Here is a 21,053-nt window from a genome sequence, read left to right as displayed (position 1 = left end):
GATCGCTGCCTGTGACATACGAGATAGTGTGTTGTCTTTCCTGAGAAGATGTAGCCAAGCTTGATGGATGTTTTCTCATTCCTAACCTCATTACTACTGGCTTCCCATCCATCTAATAAAATGCTATGATAGAGAGTGGGAAGGTGCTATAAATCATAATATTCCAGCCGCTCCAAGCAGATTCATTAGAAATGCTGACTATATATCTCGCACACAGAAAGTCAACACACAAAGTAGGATGCTGCTTCTGCCCGTGCTGGAGACATCCCCTCACTCCCTCCAGTCAAGTTAGGATTTGTTTTTAATGGCAAAGATGACATTTAATGAAGTTCTGGGTGGCAGGCTGCTTTGACCTGATTAACCCAATAAATATTCCAGCTGTTATTAGTTTTAAACTGTGCTGTAGCCTGTTAGCTCAATCGCATCATTACTCCACCGCTGAGAATACATAATTGCTAACTAATGAACTATTTTTTGAGTGAAGTAAGAAACTGAGACATCCTACTTTACTGCTGATTTTCCAGTGTTTTCCTTAAGGAAGGGTATTCTGTTTCTAATTTAGTCTGAGCTAGGTCACTGAAGGGAGTGTATAGGGGGAAGGGGAAGAAACTGTCCTGTCTGTCTGTCTATGAAAGAAAACGTAGCTAGGAAAATAAAATGTTCCCGACTTGTGCCTGCAGAAGGAGAATTGAACTGGCTGCATCCTCTGAAGTCCAGGCTATGAATTTTCACTTCAGAGTTGATTGGTATTTTATTTAGGTTTTGCTTTTTAGTGGAATCTACACACTTGAAGAGGTAATAACAGCTGTGATCTTTGTAAAAGGGGCAGGGTCACTAAGGGAAGGAAAAGACAGTAAAAGAAAGGAAACAACAAGCAATTTTAACACAATTCAGCTCTAAATAATGCAGTGTGAGTGTGACTGTTGCTGTTCCAGGTGTTTGGATTTTCCTAATGCTCCTGTGGCAGATGCTCACATCTGCTTACATTCTCCTGTGCAGTTTTCTTTCATGACAAATTTCATGCAGCCCTTATGAGCCTGTCATTCAAAGGATTTTGGTGGGAGATCACCCAAAGTTGTCTACCTATAGACTGGTATGTCTTGGCACTGCAGATCTTACAGAGACCTCTGTCTATGGACTGAGTTTGTTGGCAGAGCCATAGTATCCCACTTTCATTTCTTTCAAATATATTGCAATTAATAATATAAAAATATCAGTGGCTTTTCCATTGGAATTGAAATAAGGTATATATTGGTCCTTGGAATTATTTTCTTTCATTGTGTGTGACATGGGATGTCAGGCAAGCACATGGGCATAAGCGGACTGATGGAAGGCAGTGGTGCATACAGCTTGCAGGAATTCATCAGGGGACACCAGTGGGCTCTTCTGTCTGTGCTCAAAGGCTGTTTCACTCCATTTTGGGGAAATGAGATAGCGTGTAATCTGGTAGTATTCTTTATTAAATCCTTGAGGGGGAAATGCAATTGTGTTTGTATGCTATCTGCAAGCAGCGTTTTCATTATAACTCGCTGTGATCTCTAGTACTTAGTGTCAAACTGTTTCAGGGAAAATGATTGATAGCTGTTATTAGTAATCCATGGCTTTATGAATGTACAAATTAAAAGTAATCAGAGAGAGAGGGGAATTGTACATCAGTTAATATAATCCATTTATTTTGAAACATGCACTAGTGACATTCATCTTTATTGCAATGGCAAATCTCAGCTTTGTGGTGATATTCTTAAGCAGATGATGGTAAAACATATAAAGGATTCACTTTAACAACATAGTGGTCACTTTCTGGTTCCTGAAGCAGTCCCAGAGTTAGACCTAGGAAACAGCAATACCTCCCTGAGTTGCAGTGAACAATTTAAAAGTGTCTGTCGAATGTGACCGCCACTGTGGAAGTCTGAGAACCTCTGTTGCCTATAGACACCTCACCTGACACTGCGCTGGAGTGCAGATATGAACGGGCTACTGCCTCCCTCGGTGCCTTTCTGAACCTATAAATCTAAATCCAAATTGACTTCTGATTGGATGTGTCTGGAATAATTATGTAAAGAATTGTCACATTTGGTTTTTGTTTTGTTGGGTTTGCAGTTTTATGTTTATTTATTTATTTATTTAAACACACTAATGAAATGTAAGGGTTATGTATCAATATGCAAAACTCATGTCAAATCTGCAAAACGGATATCAGAGCAGAGGTGTCTGTTAGCAGTGTATTATTAACTGTCAGACATAAAAGTACTATACGATGGGATAGGATGACTGCAGTTGAATTGTCTGGCAATTATTCTAAATACCTTTAGAATTACGCAGGAAACACCATGGTTTTATGCATGTTTTTTGGTTTTGTGGGTTTTTTAAAGCTGTTGCCGTCACCTATCACTATCAGCGGTGTCAACAAAGGACTATTACTATAAAGAAAGTCTTCTATAAAGGTAAGTATTTTTGTTTAAGGCCTGCAGAATTTATCCAGGAAGATAAACATGCAGAACAGAAACTATTTAATAGTATCTGTTGCAAGTCATGCTTATATTGTGTTTATTTAGTGTGTAGAGTTTCCTCTTAAAGCAACCCATGGTTAGAAAACACTTCGTGCCTTGCAGAAAAGCAGAGTCCTGGAGGAAGACACCCAGAATTATCATATGATTGAAGGGAAAAGATACAATGCCAGAACCATCCCTGCTTCATGATACTGTTGATCACAGATTGCTAATATGGTTAGTGCAAACAAGCAAAGAGACACCTCACAATGTGTTACGCTGTGCCCTAAAATATGAAAAAACCTGTCACTGACAGGAATGTGTTGGAATTTAGCTGATACTTGAAGGCTTTGCTTTTATGGACACTGCTCTATGTTATTCAGGTTTTGCTGGTTATGGAACAAAAGAAAAGCACTTCATGTTTCTGTACTCCTAATCTTCATAGAATAGTACAAATTAAATTTCTGTTTATCTCAGGATGTCATTGGAAACTAAAGGATGTCATATTTGTTTACTATGTCACTTTGTCTAAAGGTGGATCTTGTAAAGTTTTCATGATTTTCTTATCAAATAGTAGCAACATAGAGGTGGCAAAACCTAAACCAGTAATGTTCTTCTTGGGGAACACAGAAATGTAGCCAACTTTTAGTAATATGGGCAATGATTATGGCTAACAAGGGAACATAAATTCAGAATCTCCTGGGTTTTTAGGTTTAAACATGAATTCCAATGTTTATTTTAATATGGTAACTGCTTTTAGCATAATTGCTTTATGCTCAAGATATCTTTACAGATCATAGGATATAGGTAGCATGGCACGTGATTACATGGTGTTATCATGGATTGTATCAGTACAACACACCACCACACAAGAAACCCCAGGGCCTTAAAATTAGATTTAAGGGGTGAGTAGCTGCTATAATTCAGAAGAAATAAAAATTTAAAAAAAATTAAAACAAAACAAAACAAAACAAAAACAAAAAACAACTTTTGCAGTTACAAACTGTTTTTTAATCAAAGAATAAAGAAATAGGGGAAAGGCCAAGTAAACACAGAAGGATATTAAAGAGACACTTTCCTAAAACGATAAAGAAGTTCAGTCTTATTGCCTTTGTTAAATCTTCATGTCCTGGCTTCAAAACTGATATGTAAGAGCTACTGATTATTATAAAACTATGTAATTAATCCTTGTACACAAGTGTTTTTGTACTACATTTGGCAGTGTGTCAAGTTTATTTATAATAAAACAAATCTAGGCGATGGTGTCACGTTTCTTTCCCTTGTTTTCCCTGTTGCATCAGAAGCATAGAGCTCTCTCACCATGTTATACAGCTGTACCTTCTCAGCCTCCCACCGAACTGTATCTGTCTATCTATTTACTGACCTTGGGTTTTAGTAACACATAGCAGAATATTGTAGCAAACAATGGTATTGAACTTGAAGTAAATAAGGACATTTTTAGGTGCAACTGTTTTATGAATTAGGGATTCTAGGGGTAGTATTCAGTCCCAGCTGAGAGAGAAAAGAGGAAATTTCACTGCCTAAAATCAAGGGGAAATCATGGTTTGATTTCTGTAGTAAAGATGGAAATCACTGAAACAAAAATACTTCCTCAGTCCTGAGCTGTCCAGAGAGACATAATATGTTACTTCCTTTCCTAGCAAGTTGTTTCAATTTCCTCCCATCTTCCATTTCCTTTTCTTCACTTTTTTTCTGTGCCCTCACAGTCCATTGCACTCTCTCATCTTTACCTCATTCTCTCCAACTATGCTCCTTCTTCACCTGAGAGAAGGATTGGTCTAAGTGTCTCACTGAGCTGATGTTGGGTTCTTTCATACTTCTGGTATCTGCTTTTCCCCATCAGTGATAAATAAATCAGTGTATCTCTCTTTTTCCCCTTCTTGCCCCTTTTTCATAGTAATGTGAACCAGCACTACCTCAAGTTAGGAGCAAATCTGATACACCTTCTTGATCAGAGTTTAGGTTAAGGCTCTCTACACACTGATGCATACCTACTTGTACTAGTGGTATGGAGGTACAGATGGTGTATAACATTAAATTGACTTTAACTTTTAATTATTTCTCATTTGTTAGCTAAGTTTTCTGCAAATTTCTCTGACACACAAGGTAGCCATTTTGTTTTAACCCCACTCTTATTTCCAGTTCTCCTCTTCATGAGTTTCATAGACTGTTCACTGTATCTTGATACCATTGGCATGTAATTAGAAGCAGCAATTTAAGTGGTTTTAGTCTTGCCTTATTACTAAATAACTGTATCTTTGGCTAAATTGCTGGGCCTCCTCTACAGGTGTTTAAACCTAGAAACAGAAGCAAAATCTGATCTACTTACTTGTAATCTTCCCTTTCTCTTTACTGTAACCCACACACCTGCTCTCAAGCTATATGATATATAATCAAAAGAGTGCAGGTGCTCAGTATGATTGAATTGAACCCTTCCATTTAGTCTATTGCTTTTCTAATTCAGGAGTGATGCTCAGTGGGTGTGATTGAAGAGATCTCTCTCTAATTATGGAGATTTCTCTGTGCAGTGTTGGAGGAATTTTTTTTTTATTATTTACACTGTTCAGTCTGGCAGTAATATTTCTGTCTGCCAATGTCAATTACATTGCTCTTGACTGGTGCAGATCAGCAGTCTGTGATATCTCTGAAAAGCCAGTGTGTATCACATGTCACTAGCAGACATATTAATGTTTGAGTTGAGGAGTGCAAGTGATGTAACAAGATTAGATGGCACTGATATAAAGGACTAACTCTAAGCCCATGAATAACCAAGAAACTACTAGATGACAACTGTCAATTATTTACTGCCCCTGTCCAATGTAATATTAATAACTGGGAGCCTTCACTTTTCCTTTCTTTCTCTCTCTTTTACTAGCTTAGTGTTCAATTCTTCAATTTTACAGAAGAAGCATTGTTTTCAAGGCATTTTGCCCTGGGCTGTTATTAAGTGATTACCAAAAAACCTGAGCAAGTCATGCTAAAATATATCCTCTGACATGCCAGAAGACCTTATTAACCAGAAAGGATTAAATAGTTTCAAAGATATTTTCCTTTATCTTAGTTGTTAACACATCACATCTACCTTAGATTTTTTTTTTTCTTTTCTAATACCAAACAATGCCATAGGAAACAATTCTGTCATGGAAAGGAAACTAAGTGGTATGTTTTTTTTTCACATATCTCTGAGCAGAACAACTCCATACTTTTAAATAACTCAGCTAAAACTGAAAGAAAATATGATATATCTGAAACTGTGGTTGGACAAATCTATCACGGCCCAGGTATCTGCCATGAACTTAACATCTCCATCAATAATATGCAAAAGGAAGTCCCTGTTTTTCATATGTTCTTTCTTTTTTTTAAATAACTGGGGTTTGCATTCTGTTTTTACTTCATGTTTTCAGGCAAGTTTTTATTGCCTTCCACTCCATGGGTTCAATTACTTCTTGCAGGTGGGCAGGTGGAGCTAACTAGCATAAATGATACTTTAGGTAAAGGGGTCTGGATAGACAGGGGAGAAGAGAAGTTAGAGAAGACATTCACTGATGTTATACAACATCCACCTCAACAGAAGAGATATAATGAACGTGTTATCCCAGACTATGCTTAGTTCAAGCTTGAGCTCATGCAACTAAATTTAGCCTAACCAAAATGTCCCCTGCAGCTTCAAATGGGTAAGACATATTTCTTCTAAACAGGTTGTGCAGTGACTGCCTTAATAAATGTTTATTGGAAAAGAACATTAATTTGCAAGCATAAAATAGATAATTATGGTTCTCGAACTAGACTTATTACTGCCCTCTTCCAGTGTGTAAGACTAGACACTATTATGCACTGAACTATACAAATGCTGGATTATGATTGTGGTGCCTTTTTAAAATTCTACAGCAGTTCCACTGGCAGTTATATGTCACTAAATAGACATGAAATATAAAAACACAACTGTAAACTTTTAAGTTTAAATATAGCAGCCCAGTTACTATTAATATATTATTAATATAAAAACAACTTTGATGAATCAGGATTAACCATGTGTATTTCATAATCAACTTTAACTGACTTCCAGACTTTCAACAGAGCCCACATCTTAGTGTATGTCTCCTATTGGGAATGATAATCTTATGCACTAGGTGATACTGATAACAATAGCATAAAGACAGTAAAGTAGGTCTCTGCTTATGCATGTCTCACAGTCATCTGGCACACATATTAGTACCTTTTGGCAATAAATATTTATATATTCATTTTTGTGGGAGTATTTCTGAATAATATACTAACACTTGTCAGCAGATATAGTAAATGTGTTGGTTGCATACTCACTAATACAACTTTTTGTACTTTTTCATAGATTAAAATATTTTTTCTTACGATTGAGAGATTTTTCAGCTCTAAGAAATGATTTAGTACTTAAATTCTAAAGGATATAAAGAGTTACACAGGATACTCAAAGGACTTCAACTGAATAGACCTTGTATTACCATCTAGCCTTGTTTTATGTCAGAGGAAAGCACATTTGCTTGTGTTTGTGAGGTACAGACAAGAAAGAAGAGAGATCTTCTGGCACATATCAATAAAGCAGAAAAAAAGTTGCATAACAGCAACAGCAATCTGCTGGGATAACAGATTGGTGCCCGCTAGTAAGGGGGCAAGACTCATAATTCACAAGCAAAGAAGCCACAAGTGAATTATAAAGGTCTTGTCCTCCTCCAATGGAGATAAATGAGTCCGTCTAGTACAACCAACCATATGATCTGTTTGGATAGGTCTTCTTTGTCCATAATCCTTTCTCATAGAAATTGTTTTGTGTGGCTATCACAATAAATAGAGAATAAAAGACATTCTGCTCATTTCTCTGCTCTGTTGCTGAGGTTTCTCTGCTCTGTTGCTGAGGTTCCTCTACTCTGGTGCTGAAGTATTGAAGATGTTACCTGTTTTTCTTTCTTATTTTCACCTAAAGCTTCATTAAACTCATTACATCTAGTAACTGGCATATGGGACAGGACTATCTTTGGTTGAGGTTTTTTCCTTAACTGAGCTATAGGTTAACTTTTTTTGCGGCTCTTACTACTACTTACTTACTATCACTACACTTGCACCTTCCCACCCCATGCCCCCTAAGTATGATTGCTTCTCTGGTGGTCATATAAACTTTTCCATGCTCCCTGGAGAGAGGAGGTATTGTTGTTTAACCCCAGCCAGCAACCAAGCGTCACACAGCTGCTCACCACTCCCCCTGCAGTGGGATGGGGGAGAGAAATGGAAGGGTAAAAGTGAGAAAACTCATGGGTTGAGATAAGAACAGTGTAATAATTGCAATAAAATAAAATAGAATAGCAGCAGCACCAGTAGTAGTAGTAGTACTACTACTACTACTACTACTACTGCTATAATACAATAATAGTACAATAATACAATAATAGTACACAAAGCAAGTGATACATATACAATTGCTCACCACCCACTGACTGATGCCCAGCATGTCCCCAAGCAATGGTCGCTGCACCCTGGCCAACTCCCCCAGTTTACATACAGAGCATGACGTCATACGGTACGGAACAGCCCTTTGGCCAGTCTGGGTCAGCCCCCCTGGCTGTGCCCCCTCCCAGCTTCTTGTGCACCTGGCAGAGCATGGGAAGCTAAAAGTCCTTGACTAGTGTAAGCACTACTTAGCAACAACTAAAACATCAGTGTGTTATCAATATTATTCTCATGCTAAATCTAAAACACAGCACTATGCCAGCTACTAGGAAGAAAATTAACTATCCCAACTGAAACCAGAACAGGAGGGTAAAAGCCTACCTTTAAAGCAGTAGACTGCTGCTGTCTTACCACTGGTGGTGTTAGCCATGCAAGCCTGGAGTCTTGTTACTGAAACCTTGATTATGCCGGGGGCTGAATCCCTGTTGAGGTAAAGAAATTTAAAGGTAACCAGTCTTTTGAAAGTTATGATAACTATGGGTCTTTAGATAAGGTAGCCTCTTAGTAAGGATAAAGGTGTTTTGTGCGACAGTCCAGCATTTGCATAAGATAAAACAAAACAACACCCCCAAAATTTATAGCAATTTTATTTGGTATGTTTTGAATGATTTGTTTGATCATTCATTTGTACTCCTTCTGACAAATAGATCATATAAACTGAAGCATTAGAATTAAATGGTAGGAGGGTAATCTCAGAGAGAGAGAGTGAGGTCAAAATGCTGATTCTAAGTAATTAAGATTACAGGCAATGCAAGCAGAGATGGCAGCAACTGAGATTCCACACTGATTTTTCATTGTAAGGTCTTCTTTCAGTCACTTACCAATTTGACAGTTTTGCCAGCTGCATCAGAAATTTTTGAGTCTAACTGTCTTTCTAAAGCAGATTTATACAAAAAATAGATTTTTCCAAGAAACTTTCAGCTAAAACATTCCAGTTATTTCCGAGAATCAGCTAAAGTTAAATTACAGTATATCATGTGTCAGTATTTTTTGCAACTACTTTGGTGAGAACACTCTGTGTACACTTGTAGTAGTCTACACATGTAGGTATTTTGTTTCAGGTATGTCTTTTTGCTGTTCTTATAGAAGGTTGCCTACATTTAGATAAAAGACACACATTTTAGTTTTCATGTGTTTGATAGAGTTATGCTAAAATTTGCCAGCTAAATTCTTTAGAGACTCTGGCTACAAAATGAGCATGATTTTGCTCCTCAGAGCTCTTCCATGGTGGCGCATGTACCAGTGATGGTCTCTGCTTGGGACTTGAAGACACAGTGAGATTTTCTCTGCAGTTACTGCTCTGGCGTGTTCTGTTGCCAGGCACAAAAACTGATTATAGGGGCTATTTTTCTTGTACTTCATTGCTCCCATACTGGTGTCCAGGTAGTGTGAAAGAGAGAGAGAGAGAAATGTCTCTTCCATGACTTGAAAATAGTGTTGGGAACAGAGATATAGTTGGATAGAAAGAAGCACTGAATAGGGAGAGAGAGAGAAAGAGAGGAAAAAAGCAAACACAAATGAGCAAGAAGAATAGGATAGGGGATTAATGGAGGAGGCAGGACCTGGAATTATATGAGATGGGAAAGATGCATGAAGAACCGGCAAGAAGGAGGTTTAGGATCATGCAGGGAGAGGGAAAGGACAGGATGTATACACTATAAGCACTGCTTCAGTAAGTTAAAGCACTTATTTCCTAAAGCCTAATGTCAAGCTGAGAGTTTCCGTCTCTGTTGCAAGGCTGTACTAAAATCAGGAAAAATTGAGTTCTTTGCTGAAAAGCTGTTTCCTCAACCATTTGTTATCAACCAAACTGTGATCATGGATAATGTCACTGACTAGGAACTGGTTGTCTGTCGCACTAGGCTTTTAGGGAGAGAAAACTAAATGACACAATGGCCAATAGTTTGAATTGAACCACTTTAGTTGTAGGCTCAGTTTTCTTTTCAAATGGACTTTTTTTTCCATGAAGGATTATTTACTTATTATATAAGACCTTTTCAGAAATGAGTTAATATGAATCATCAAGAAGCTGTATGTGGTCTTATACTTCATGCTTACATACTAAAATGGCCTAGCTTCCTGTGAGTGTCAGTATCTGCTGTTTTCCTGCTTATTTGTTTATCTGGGGGCTGAGGACTTATTTACATTATATTACAATAGACTAACACTTGCCTTTACATTGCTTTTAAAAACTGAACTAAACATTGCTATTTGTATAAAACATGTATTTAAAAATGAGAATTACTGCTTAGACTGAGTGTAATTATTTATCGAATCGCATACCATTTAAATAAGTTTTATTTTACTTGGGATGATTTGTGAAAGCCTTAAAAGCAACAAAAATCTTATGTTGTAAAAGTATCTCCCAAATTAACTCCCTTGGGCTTTTTTGTAGGTTTCAGAGAGACCTCAGAACATAGTACTATGAAATGGAGACACACAACTAAAAGGGTATTGGTATTTCATCTGAAAGCACATTTGGTTTTCTGCTGGTAACTGAAGTTAATAGAATCGGTCTTTTATATTCATGGGAGGCAGGCTCTGGCATCTCCACAGATACTTAAATTTCACACATTGGTAGCCTGCAACTCCTTTTTCTCCCTCTTCCTATAGACCCAGTATATATGTTGGAAATTTCCAAATAAGTTCACTGACATTCTGGTCTAAGACTATGAAAAAGCATTTTATTTTCAAGATGTTCTCAATGTCACAGGAAAACATTCTGGAACATTTTATGTCATTCCCAAGATGCTGTGGGCCAATAAAAATGCCATCAGCGAGTGGGAGATGTTACCCTGGTCATGTTTCAGTGGGAGGAGCTCAGGAGAACCATACTGCTACAGGGTCTGATAGTTTAGGTCTTTTCAGGCAGCTGCAGTGCATTTTATCATTTCTGTTCTGAGCTTGTTTTGCTTGCTGGATTTTGGCCTCAAGGAAATCTTTCTACACAGATTCCAAATCCTTGCCTCAAAATCACAGCTGAGAAATTAAAAGATAACTAAGAATCAGCCTCTCTAAAAGCAAAAATTCCAATGATGGTGATAATGGTCCAGACACTAGCCACACCCCTCTGATTTGCCAGTAGCTTGTACGTCAATGCAAACTGTGTGGAGCTAAACTGTACTTGACTTCTGGTTGATTCAGACTGGATGCCCTTCTGAGAGCTAGGAAAGGATGCTGCCGTCTTTGAATTTACTTTTTCCTGATTAAGTTGGGGGACCCAGGAAAGGTGCTGACATCTTCTAAATGTCACTCTCTCATCATACTGAAAAGAGGTGACCATCACAGCCAATTGTGCAACTTTATGATGTCTGCTTTTATTCCTGACAGTAGCAACAGAACAGTTAATGGTATGACTTTTCTTATTAAAATAACACTACTATATATTCCTACAGGAATAGCTATAAATTTGCAAATGACCATCAGTGAGCATCAACAGTAACCCTTGCTCAGGTAAATAGAGCAAATCAGCAGTGGCACTTTTCCTTTCTATGACATTGACAATTTAGGAACCAATAATCCACTCACATGCAGGAATTAGTCATGAAATGGTCATGTTCCTGCCTCTTACTGATCAGGACTTCAGTGTGGAGAGACATCTGCTTCATTCCATCTACAGTTACTTTTGTTTCAAGTAACACATACAGAGTATTTTTCCAAAACTGAAGCAGTAAAATAACTGTTCTTAGTCCTAATGTTTTAATAGGAAGCCTGAAACTTCCAAGAACAATCCCGTAATTCCATAATGATGCTGTTGCCATGAAAATATGCACCATTCACTAGTTTTGAACCCTATTGTCTGCCTTCTTAAGTTCTCTCTCCAGCACTGAGCTTGGGTTATAAATGAGGTAAAAAGGAAGGTATAAGCTGGAGCAGTCAGAGGCAAGAGATGGTTAAAAAATGTGTATTTTCTCTGTCTATCTGCCCATCTCTCAAATTCCCCCCCATGCCCCAGTGGAAAAATGTTTTTTTTCTGACATTATTATTTTTCCTGAAAATTTTCATAGGGAGGAAAATTATGAGCTTAGAGGTTATTTTCATTTCAGACCATTGATACTTCTTTCTCTCCTGCTCCTGTGTTCTATATCTATCAAGGAGTTTTAACGATTCCTTCTTGAACATGCCGATTTCGTCATCACCTTTGAAATTTTTCTTGTTTTGCATGAAACAATTTTCAGTCATTGTAGTACTTCTCCTTTTGAAACAAGGAGATTTGAAATAACCAGTGCCAGTGTCAAGTGATTAGCGCCATAGAAAAACTTAGCTTGTAAAGAGGAAGGAAACATTAGGAGTGCTTGAGTATAGGAAGAGGAAAAGCATAATGAATGATAAATCAGGACTTTTAGATTACCAACACTAAAACATAAGAATGAAGTTGGGAAAAAATAGGAAATTTAAATGTGATAATTATTTCACATATGCTTAGCTTTGTGGAACTGTTTGCTGCATTTGGCATTTAGGACAAAGGTCTAGACAGTTTAGACACAGAAATGACTTACAGGCACATCCAAGTATACAATCTGGCTGTGGCGATTAAAAAAAACCAAACCCCCCAAAAAACAGGAGAAACATATTTGCACTGTTTGGAGAATGTGTAGCTTCTAAATAAATATTAATCTAATCTCTTTAGATGTTAATAGCTTTCACAGGCAATGCTGTTTTCTAAATGTCAGAGTAGGATTTTTGAAAGACCTAATACCGGGAAAAAAAATATTAAAAGCACGTTAAAATTGATTCAGGTTGAAAATGGATGAAAACTGACAGGAAACTTAAGGTCATGAAAGTTGTTTAGCTGAACGACACAGCAGAGTGTCTAATTCAATCTTAGTGTGCATAAGAGAGAAACTCAAAGTGTAGAAGGTACCTAGAGAATACAAAACCACAAAATTATTTTAATTTGCTATTAGCATGTGTTTATTCTAAAATAAAAATCCAGATTGTTAATATACTCCATAGATTTTGTTGTACAGGAAAAATATTTTTCCAGTTTTATTTAATTGCTTCTTATTTTTATTACTGACTTAATTCTCTAAGTACTACATTTATACAGTGAAACAGGAGTATAAACCTTCGTCTGGGGCTGCACGGCTAGAAGGTGCGTCCCCTGGGTGGTGGATAGGGGATCCCTCCCTGGAGGGTGCACTGGATAAAATTGAAGAAGATGCTGCGAACCAACGCAGCCTAAGGGAAGGCCACCCTGACAGAAAAACCACTGGCCCTCCAAGTCATGGGGGTTGGGCAGGAGGCCAACTACCTCCTCCTGGAAAAAAAAAAAAAAGTTGCAGAAACGACGAGCATCAACTCGGAGATGGAGAAAATCAGTAATGAAGTGAGGAGGAGGAGATGGAACTGGATCGGTCATGTCTTGCAGAAAAAACCAACAGAAGACTGCGCTGTGGCCCTTGGGACTCCAGAGCACGCAGCCACAGACCGATCGAAGTGGAAGAATGATGTTCGCGCCTTGTGTGTCTCCTGGCACTGAGAGAATTCAGATTCAGAGACAGGAGTATAAATGGAACTGTGAAGTGTATAAAAGGCTGTTTGACTTAAAAGAGAAATTGAATTGGATGAAATGCAAGGTATGTGGGAACAAAAGGTTTTCAGTTCTGTGATTCTGCTGAAAATAGTTATGATTTAAGTAATTTAGGGATCTATTTTCTCATCTTGCCATCTTGGGACTTATCCTATCCATAACATTACCATTTTGTCAGATCAAGATAGATGCTCTGAGGGCTTGTATGTTAAAAACAACAGTGTAAATGCAAATGGCTGCCATACTAAATAAGAGTCTTGGATCTTGAGAATTTGTCAGTGTTAACTTCTTTTCATAAGTGTCTGGATATCCAACTCACAGCTTTGTCATGTAACAACCCAAGAGGTTACTGGCTTATTTCCTTGATTTCTGCCTAAGCTGTGTGTTTGTTTTAGCTTTAGAATTTGGCACTTGGAACAGACACCGTAGGAAATCCAGGAGACACTGAAGTCACTCCCAGGGACAGCAGTGGGGAAAGGACCACAACCTTTATACTGAGTAGCTCATTTCAGTGGCTGTCAAGTTAGACTGCTCTATTAATTGCTTTGGATATAAAATCAGTAGTTCTCTTGGAAATGAATTAATTCAAAGTTTAAGAAATTGTGGGCTAAGTATTTACACATAGCAAATACAAACCAGGTGTTCAAGAGCAATTGCCATAACATAAACACTTCAAAAATAATTAAATGCAAGGCAATCTTAACAAGGATAGTAAATCTTCATCACTTTTATCAAGAACTAAAGATCATTTCCTAACTCTCTCCTTGTGAAGAGATGTGTTCTTGCCACAGACTGTATTAAACTACTTGGTTTTAGTCTGCCAAAAGACTATTTTTTCCAAAAGAAAAGGTTTTTCAAATGTCTGATCTGACTTTAGTCTTTATCTCATAAGCTGACTACCTCCTGGTGCACAGCCTCAGAAGTCTCCCCACCCAAGAGGAACCACAGGTCTACATTTATTCCAGGAATCCAGGCTTAAAAATACCTTTTACTGGTAACCATTTAGTTGTAACCATAAACAGAGAAAGTAAGTTCTAAAGATTTTTGGGCACACCTTATTTGTATCACTTTTTCAGTTGATATATAAACTAGAGAACAATTTTGACAAACTTCTATTCAGAAGTTATGAATCTCATTTCCTATATTCTGTTCAATGATAGCTGACACTGCAAGGAATGATTATAAGGAGCAGACAGCTTGACAAGCAATGATCTTTCAAACTGCCTTTTTATAAAGCAGAAAACCTAGAAAGGATTAATGTGTCTCAGTATTATTGCTTCCCTTTTTAATTTTGGGATAGTATTTTTAAAATTTTTGTTCTAGGGAATCTTGACCTACAATGGTAAAAGTCTTGTTCTGACTTTCCTCACAGGCTGGATTTCCTTAGATACAAGACATTTCTCTTATGTTGCCAATTCCATAAATCCCTGATTCTCTAATTTCATACAGAAATGCAATACTTTTTAATTCACCTTTTAGTAGTTGTTTGCACCTAGTGTAAGTCTGGTCAGCACCACTGCGGGAAGAGAATTATTTTTGAATTGCATCAAAAACAGAGCAAAGCAAAATCTGAAATATATGAAGGCTCATCAGATGTCCCCACTTTAATTTGATCTTTAAATGATTTGACAAAAGTGTGACATAAGAGTACTATTCCACTAATGAAATTCAGCCCTTTTCCCCATACTCCCAATCATTACTGGAGGAACGGGTAGATAAGTACTGGGTTCTTCCTCCTTCATATTTATCATTTTGCTTTGGCGAACAGGATTACTCATTGATGTGCTTTTTTTCTCTCTACTGAATACAAAACCACTTTAATTAAATGGCTAAAATTAGGAAATTCAAGGTATAAAAGTCCTCTGAATGCCAATGACTCAAGCAAGTAGCCAGTCTGCTCTTTTCTTTTCTGGATAGATTTTTTAAGGTGGCCCTTACAGCTATGAAACTATTCACGAAAGAGGAGTCATATAGAAATAAGACGTCTAGCTCTTGTCCTTGTGAAAGTTTGGTGATGAACTCCTATCTGTTTACTTTCAAAAGGTAAACAAATTTTATTTTAACTTTCTTTTTGGCACAAATTAATACATGAGAAATGGTGGGGAATGGAAGTTCCAAATCTTTTTGACCTTCACTAAGATTTTTTGTTGAATTTTCATTGAAGGTTTGGGTCACTTGTTGCTTTATGTCAATGCTCTCTTTCAGTTATGTTAATCACTTTATGCTGTTGTGGTCTTGTGGGTTGCTCAAATAAAACTGCTGAAAGTCCATTTCTAAATGTCAGTTAGCCACATAATTCTCAGAAGAAAATTTAACACTATTAGTTTTAATGCTGCCCTTTCTGAAGAGTGTGTAAAAAGACTCAAAAATGGATGAAATTCTTAAAGGAAATTATCACGTAACTGAGCTGTGCATGTTACTGCATATCATGCTTCTGCTCAGATACCACAGTTACAGGTGCCCTAAAATTGAAATAGATGTCATTCGGGCATGACAGAATATGTGTGTGGTAAATTATCATGGCCTTGGCCAGCAGCACCAGTGAAGAGGTATTACTGTTAAGATGAATGGTACTATCAAACATGTGGTGGGTGTGACCTGTAACAGAAGGACTTTGTGTACTAAACCTGATGTTTTTTAAGATCTTCTAAACACATGATGTGAAGGTTGCTATACTTGCCATTTCCGAGTTTAGACATTGCACAAAATCATTTTACTGTTTGGCAACAGAAAAATGCCTCCTAGAATTTCCTGATATTTCACCATGTAGTTATATTTATCAGGTTATATTTTATAACTTATGTATGCATAAAATATCTAACAATATATTTATTAAGCTGTATTTCCATAATAGCACCTTTCATTTTAGGCATTATTTATCTCAAATGGACTTGAATAATAAGCTCTAGTGTTTGCCTATCTTTTGTGAATTTTATGCAAGGAACCATTTTTATGTTTGCAATTTGTGTTGCTAGCCAAGGAAAATATTTGTAGTTGTGGAAATGGTATGTTTGGCTTTCTCTTCTTTCTTTCCATCTCTACTACTTATGGAGTTCAAGATCAGGTGAAAAAGGGATTTGAGAGTATTCTACAGTAAGAGTATCTGCAAGGGTAAATGTCACAGGTTTTCAAATTTCTTTTTTTATTTTTATAGATGAAGAGAGGCTGACAGAGTACTGCACACCCAGTCTGCCTTTGACTTTCTCTATCTCTCTTTTCTTTTTTTGATATTTACACCCTATTTTTGTTGACATTTTTAACACAAGCACATAAAATCCAAAGTAGTAAAGGAAAAAGAAAAGCGTGTTCATAATTAAATAGATATGCACCTAGCCAAGTAATGTTACAGCAATAGAAATAAACTTACTGAGCTTCTGTCTCTGCGGTTAGATATACAAGGTAGTGAAAATCATACATGAATAAGTCGGTATAAATTATTGTGAGGTAAACACATAAAAGATGGAACAAGTGATACATCATGCAATGAATGTTAGGATACAGAAAGTATCTGTGGTTATTCTCCTCTTACAGTCCACTAAGCTTTCTAATTCCATGTATAAACAAGGAACATTTAAACTCCTTTTCAAATACTAATTTACATTACTTTACAGATGATCTGTAATCTTGGCCACATTTCTCTGAAGCTCTCCTGTGTTCATCTAAATAGTAAAGCTCTAGCAACATTTTGAGCATGAAGTTGCATATACACATAAAAGTGTACTGCTGCATATGTACATGCACAGGCATACATATATTTTCATGTAAGTGTGTACATCTGTGTGTATGTGTTTTTTCTCTCTTTCCCTTGCTCTTTTTATTAAGTAGCCATTCCATTAATAAAAGAGGAGAGGCTTGGTTTATCTTAACAAGTATAAATATAATCTTGAGAAAACACAAAAGTTGTTCTGGTTTTTGTGGCTTTAATTGGACAAATAATATGTGATTTGTGCCAATTGCATTGAATGAAAAAAAACTTCCAGAGTTGATTGTCTCCAAAACTTTAGGTTTCCAATGAGTTGTGATGCACAGGCTTATCTTGAATAACAACATAATGCAAATGCTGTAACGTAGATACTATATATTTAATATTAGTAAAATAAAATGAATTTTGTTCCTGCTTTTGAATTGGGGAATTTTATTTCCTTGGTAAGCTACTATGTAATTTTCTCAACTATATCCAAGTATTTCCAGTGGAAAAAAAAAAAAAAAATTGATCTGCCAAAATGAATAAAATCAAAATATTTACATGTGTATTTATCACACTTCTATTTCCTAGTCCTGTGTGTGTATGTATAATACAGATCCTCACCAATTTTTTTTTTTCTTACAAATGATTAAAGAGGGGTTGGGCAATATTGGCAGTTTCACAGGAGTCTGCACTACTGAATTATAAACAGATTTAATTATTCTATCACAAAAAGCTAGGAGATCAAAATAAATACACTTACTGCAGACAGAATCTCTGCAACTCTAATTGCCAGAGCACTGTAAGAGCTTTCAAATAATAAGTCCTTAAATAATAAATTGATATGGGAGAGAATAATGACACACAGGTGTGAAACCTTAACCTGAGACTAGTGCTGCATACTCAATGACATAATTGCCTCTATTACCATATTCTAGTCTAGCACGGCGTTTTGAGTCATAGAAATTGGATTGAAATGAAAGACAAAACATGTTCAAATCACAAGTGAGATCTGAAGCAGAAATTTATAATAAAGTCCAGGTAACTAAATTGCTACTTGAGTTTTGAAGGCAGGCTTAGATATTATGTGAAAAATTATATTTAAATACTATTCACACTCTGACTTGCTCCCACAAAAGCAAGGGTTAAGAAAATTCACACTGGGAACAAAAAGAGCCTTTGTTAAAAGGCTCTCAAAAATGCAGTAGATATTTCCCTGTGAAAATCCTTCTTGTTCTTAGGTATTTCTTTCCATGCAATAGATAAGACTGTGGAAAGTTCCTTTAGTAAAGGAGTTTCTTTCCTGACATCCTTCCTGTTCAGAGCCTAATTCTGTTCATCACTCTAACAAATATAAGCCAATGTAAAACGTGAGTACTGCATTTTCATGTACATTTTATATTTATTTTTGTGTGTGTTCAGTGTAATAGAACATGGGAAAGATCTATTTCATTTAGTAGACCTCATCACATCTCAGCACTGTGGCGGATGTTGCCTTGCCAGTTGCCATTCTGAAATATATTGTGCCACCACAGAGCAGAACAACAAGACTATTGACATGACTGATACCAGTACCTTTTTTTAATGCCATCTTCAGGAAGGACTATGTCCAGTAGAATCAGGAAGGACTATGTCCAGCAGAAACAGGAACAGGGAAAGATGTAATCAGTTGTATCACCCCATACCTACACTGTTGTCAAGGCAATTTCTACCAAAATAAAGTACATTTGTAGTAAGCAGAGATGATTCTGACCTTTCTGTGGACATGATCAGCACCAGGTGTTTGTTATCATTTCCCCAAGTCAGGCCTCTAAAAGAAGTACATACAAATTTTGGTGAATAAGTTGACATCTGCACTGCAGCAGCATTTTTATCTAAGAGATATGACAGTTTTGACATTCTGCTGGAACATCAAAACTACAGAAATAACGCAAATTCCCCCACTCCCCAGAAGACATCTTTTTAGGCTGCTAAAAATATCTGTTGCTGGCTACTGAAAACCTGGCAGTTACTGTCAGCATTGTATCTGTATTGCAGAAACTCCTATTGGTTTTAGATACAGCTTAAGTGTAGAACCAAGAGGCGACCCTTGTTTTCAGAATTGTTAATATAAATATGCAAATAAAATAAGAGATAATGGAGAGAACTTCTTGGTCAGTTCTATCTAATGCAACAGACATTTATCAAAATTGATGTGATACTGTACACTTTTCCCCTGTCCCCATACAGTATTCTCAAAGGGCTTCAGGAGTTAGGGTACGGATTCTCGGAGCAAAAGCCATGGCATGCCTATACCAATGGGACGCCCCTCACTGAAGTAAGAAGTCTAAGACACTTCTTTTTGCCCCTGTCACTACAGGACTGCTCCTGGTTGCAAATTCTGCTGTCGCTACAGTTTGGAAAGAGTCATGTGTTTTAAGACACAGTTATTCTACAGGAGGAGACAGAGGGTTTAAGAACATCCCTGCACATCACTGACTGAAGTTTGTGACTTGGAGCTTCTCTCAAAAGCAAGACGTTACTGAGGACACTGAATGAATCTAGTTGTTCACTGGACTCTGAAGGAAATTACAGCTATATCCTATAGGTGTCCTGCTCTGGCAATCTCTCTGGTTTCTCATCTTCCTTGGTAGCATGGCTCTGAATACTCACTGGTCCCTTTTGTTATCTTAACATATTGCTGTCATGCCAAGGGTTCCTGCAGATGACAGTGCTGCGGAAGAGATGATGTAAATCTTGTAAGGATCAGAGAGCACGAAGAAAGATGCATGCCCAAATACTACTTCTTTACACATGGCATGCCCATGTCCTCCCTGCAGACCTTTTTACATGTTGGGTAAGGACTGCTCCTAGAAGGCAGGTAGAGCAGATGCAAAGGTGCCATTGTGGCCCTTTTTTGAAGTGTTCACCTGGACTTTGCTCCCTTCTCATTGCGTAGGAAGTCATGAGCGTGGGTAACAACTTAAATGCACAGCAATATAGTCATTTGAGATTCACATTTGAAAACTAGGTAGGAAGAGATTCTTTATTGTTAAACCTATGTAGAATGCACTTCTGCATGAGTACCAATTGGTATTTATAATGGGTTCATATAAACAGTAGTTTAACAGGACAGTGCAGTTCCTTATTACAGAAATACTAGGATTTAAGAAACATTTCTTACAAATCAAGGAACAATTCTCTTTATATTCCTGTTGTTAAAGCTGACCATCTAAATTGCACATTCACATAATACTGATATACTAATAATCAGTATATTTATAAAAATACTGATAACATATATACTTGTACACACAAAATTTTAATTATTTAAGGGATGATAATTTGAAGCTACTTTTTTACAGAACAGCTGAACAGTTGAACATTAGCACTGTCTCTGAAACTCCTTAACAACTTCTATGAGATAACAGCTTAGAATTTTCTATTTTAAAAAATCCTTTTTTCTCCCCTGTGGCCACACAAATTTCCCCTGTGGAGAAACTCACTATTTTGCTGTAGTCTAATGCATGTGCACAAAGGACTAGGCTCTCATTGTAGTTCCTTCTTTAAGGGTTCTCAGAAAAACTGGAGAGAAAGGTAAGCAGCCCAAATTCTACTTCTCAGCTTCTGACCGGTACTTAGCATGTGATATAACCTCTCTGTGCCTTGGGTCTTCTTTCTGTAGAGTGGCAGCAATAATATCTATTTATGTAAAGAATTCTGAGGTCTGAAGTTGAAAAGCACTTCCTAAGAGGCTCCTTCATTAATACTATTATCACATATATTTAAGTCCCACTGAGTTTAGCCATCTTTTATCTTCCATGGTTTGACTTTCTTAATCTGTTCAGCTGAGTCCTGAACATAAAAT

The sequence above is a fragment of the Platalea leucorodia genome, assembly GCF_965183815.1.
Source record: "Platalea leucorodia genome assembly, chromosome: Z".
Taxonomy (NCBI): Eukaryota; Metazoa; Chordata; class Aves; order Pelecaniformes; family Threskiornithidae; genus Platalea; species Platalea leucorodia.
The sequence above is the reverse complement of the archived record's forward strand: the minus strand, read 5'-3'. Positions refer to the sequence as shown.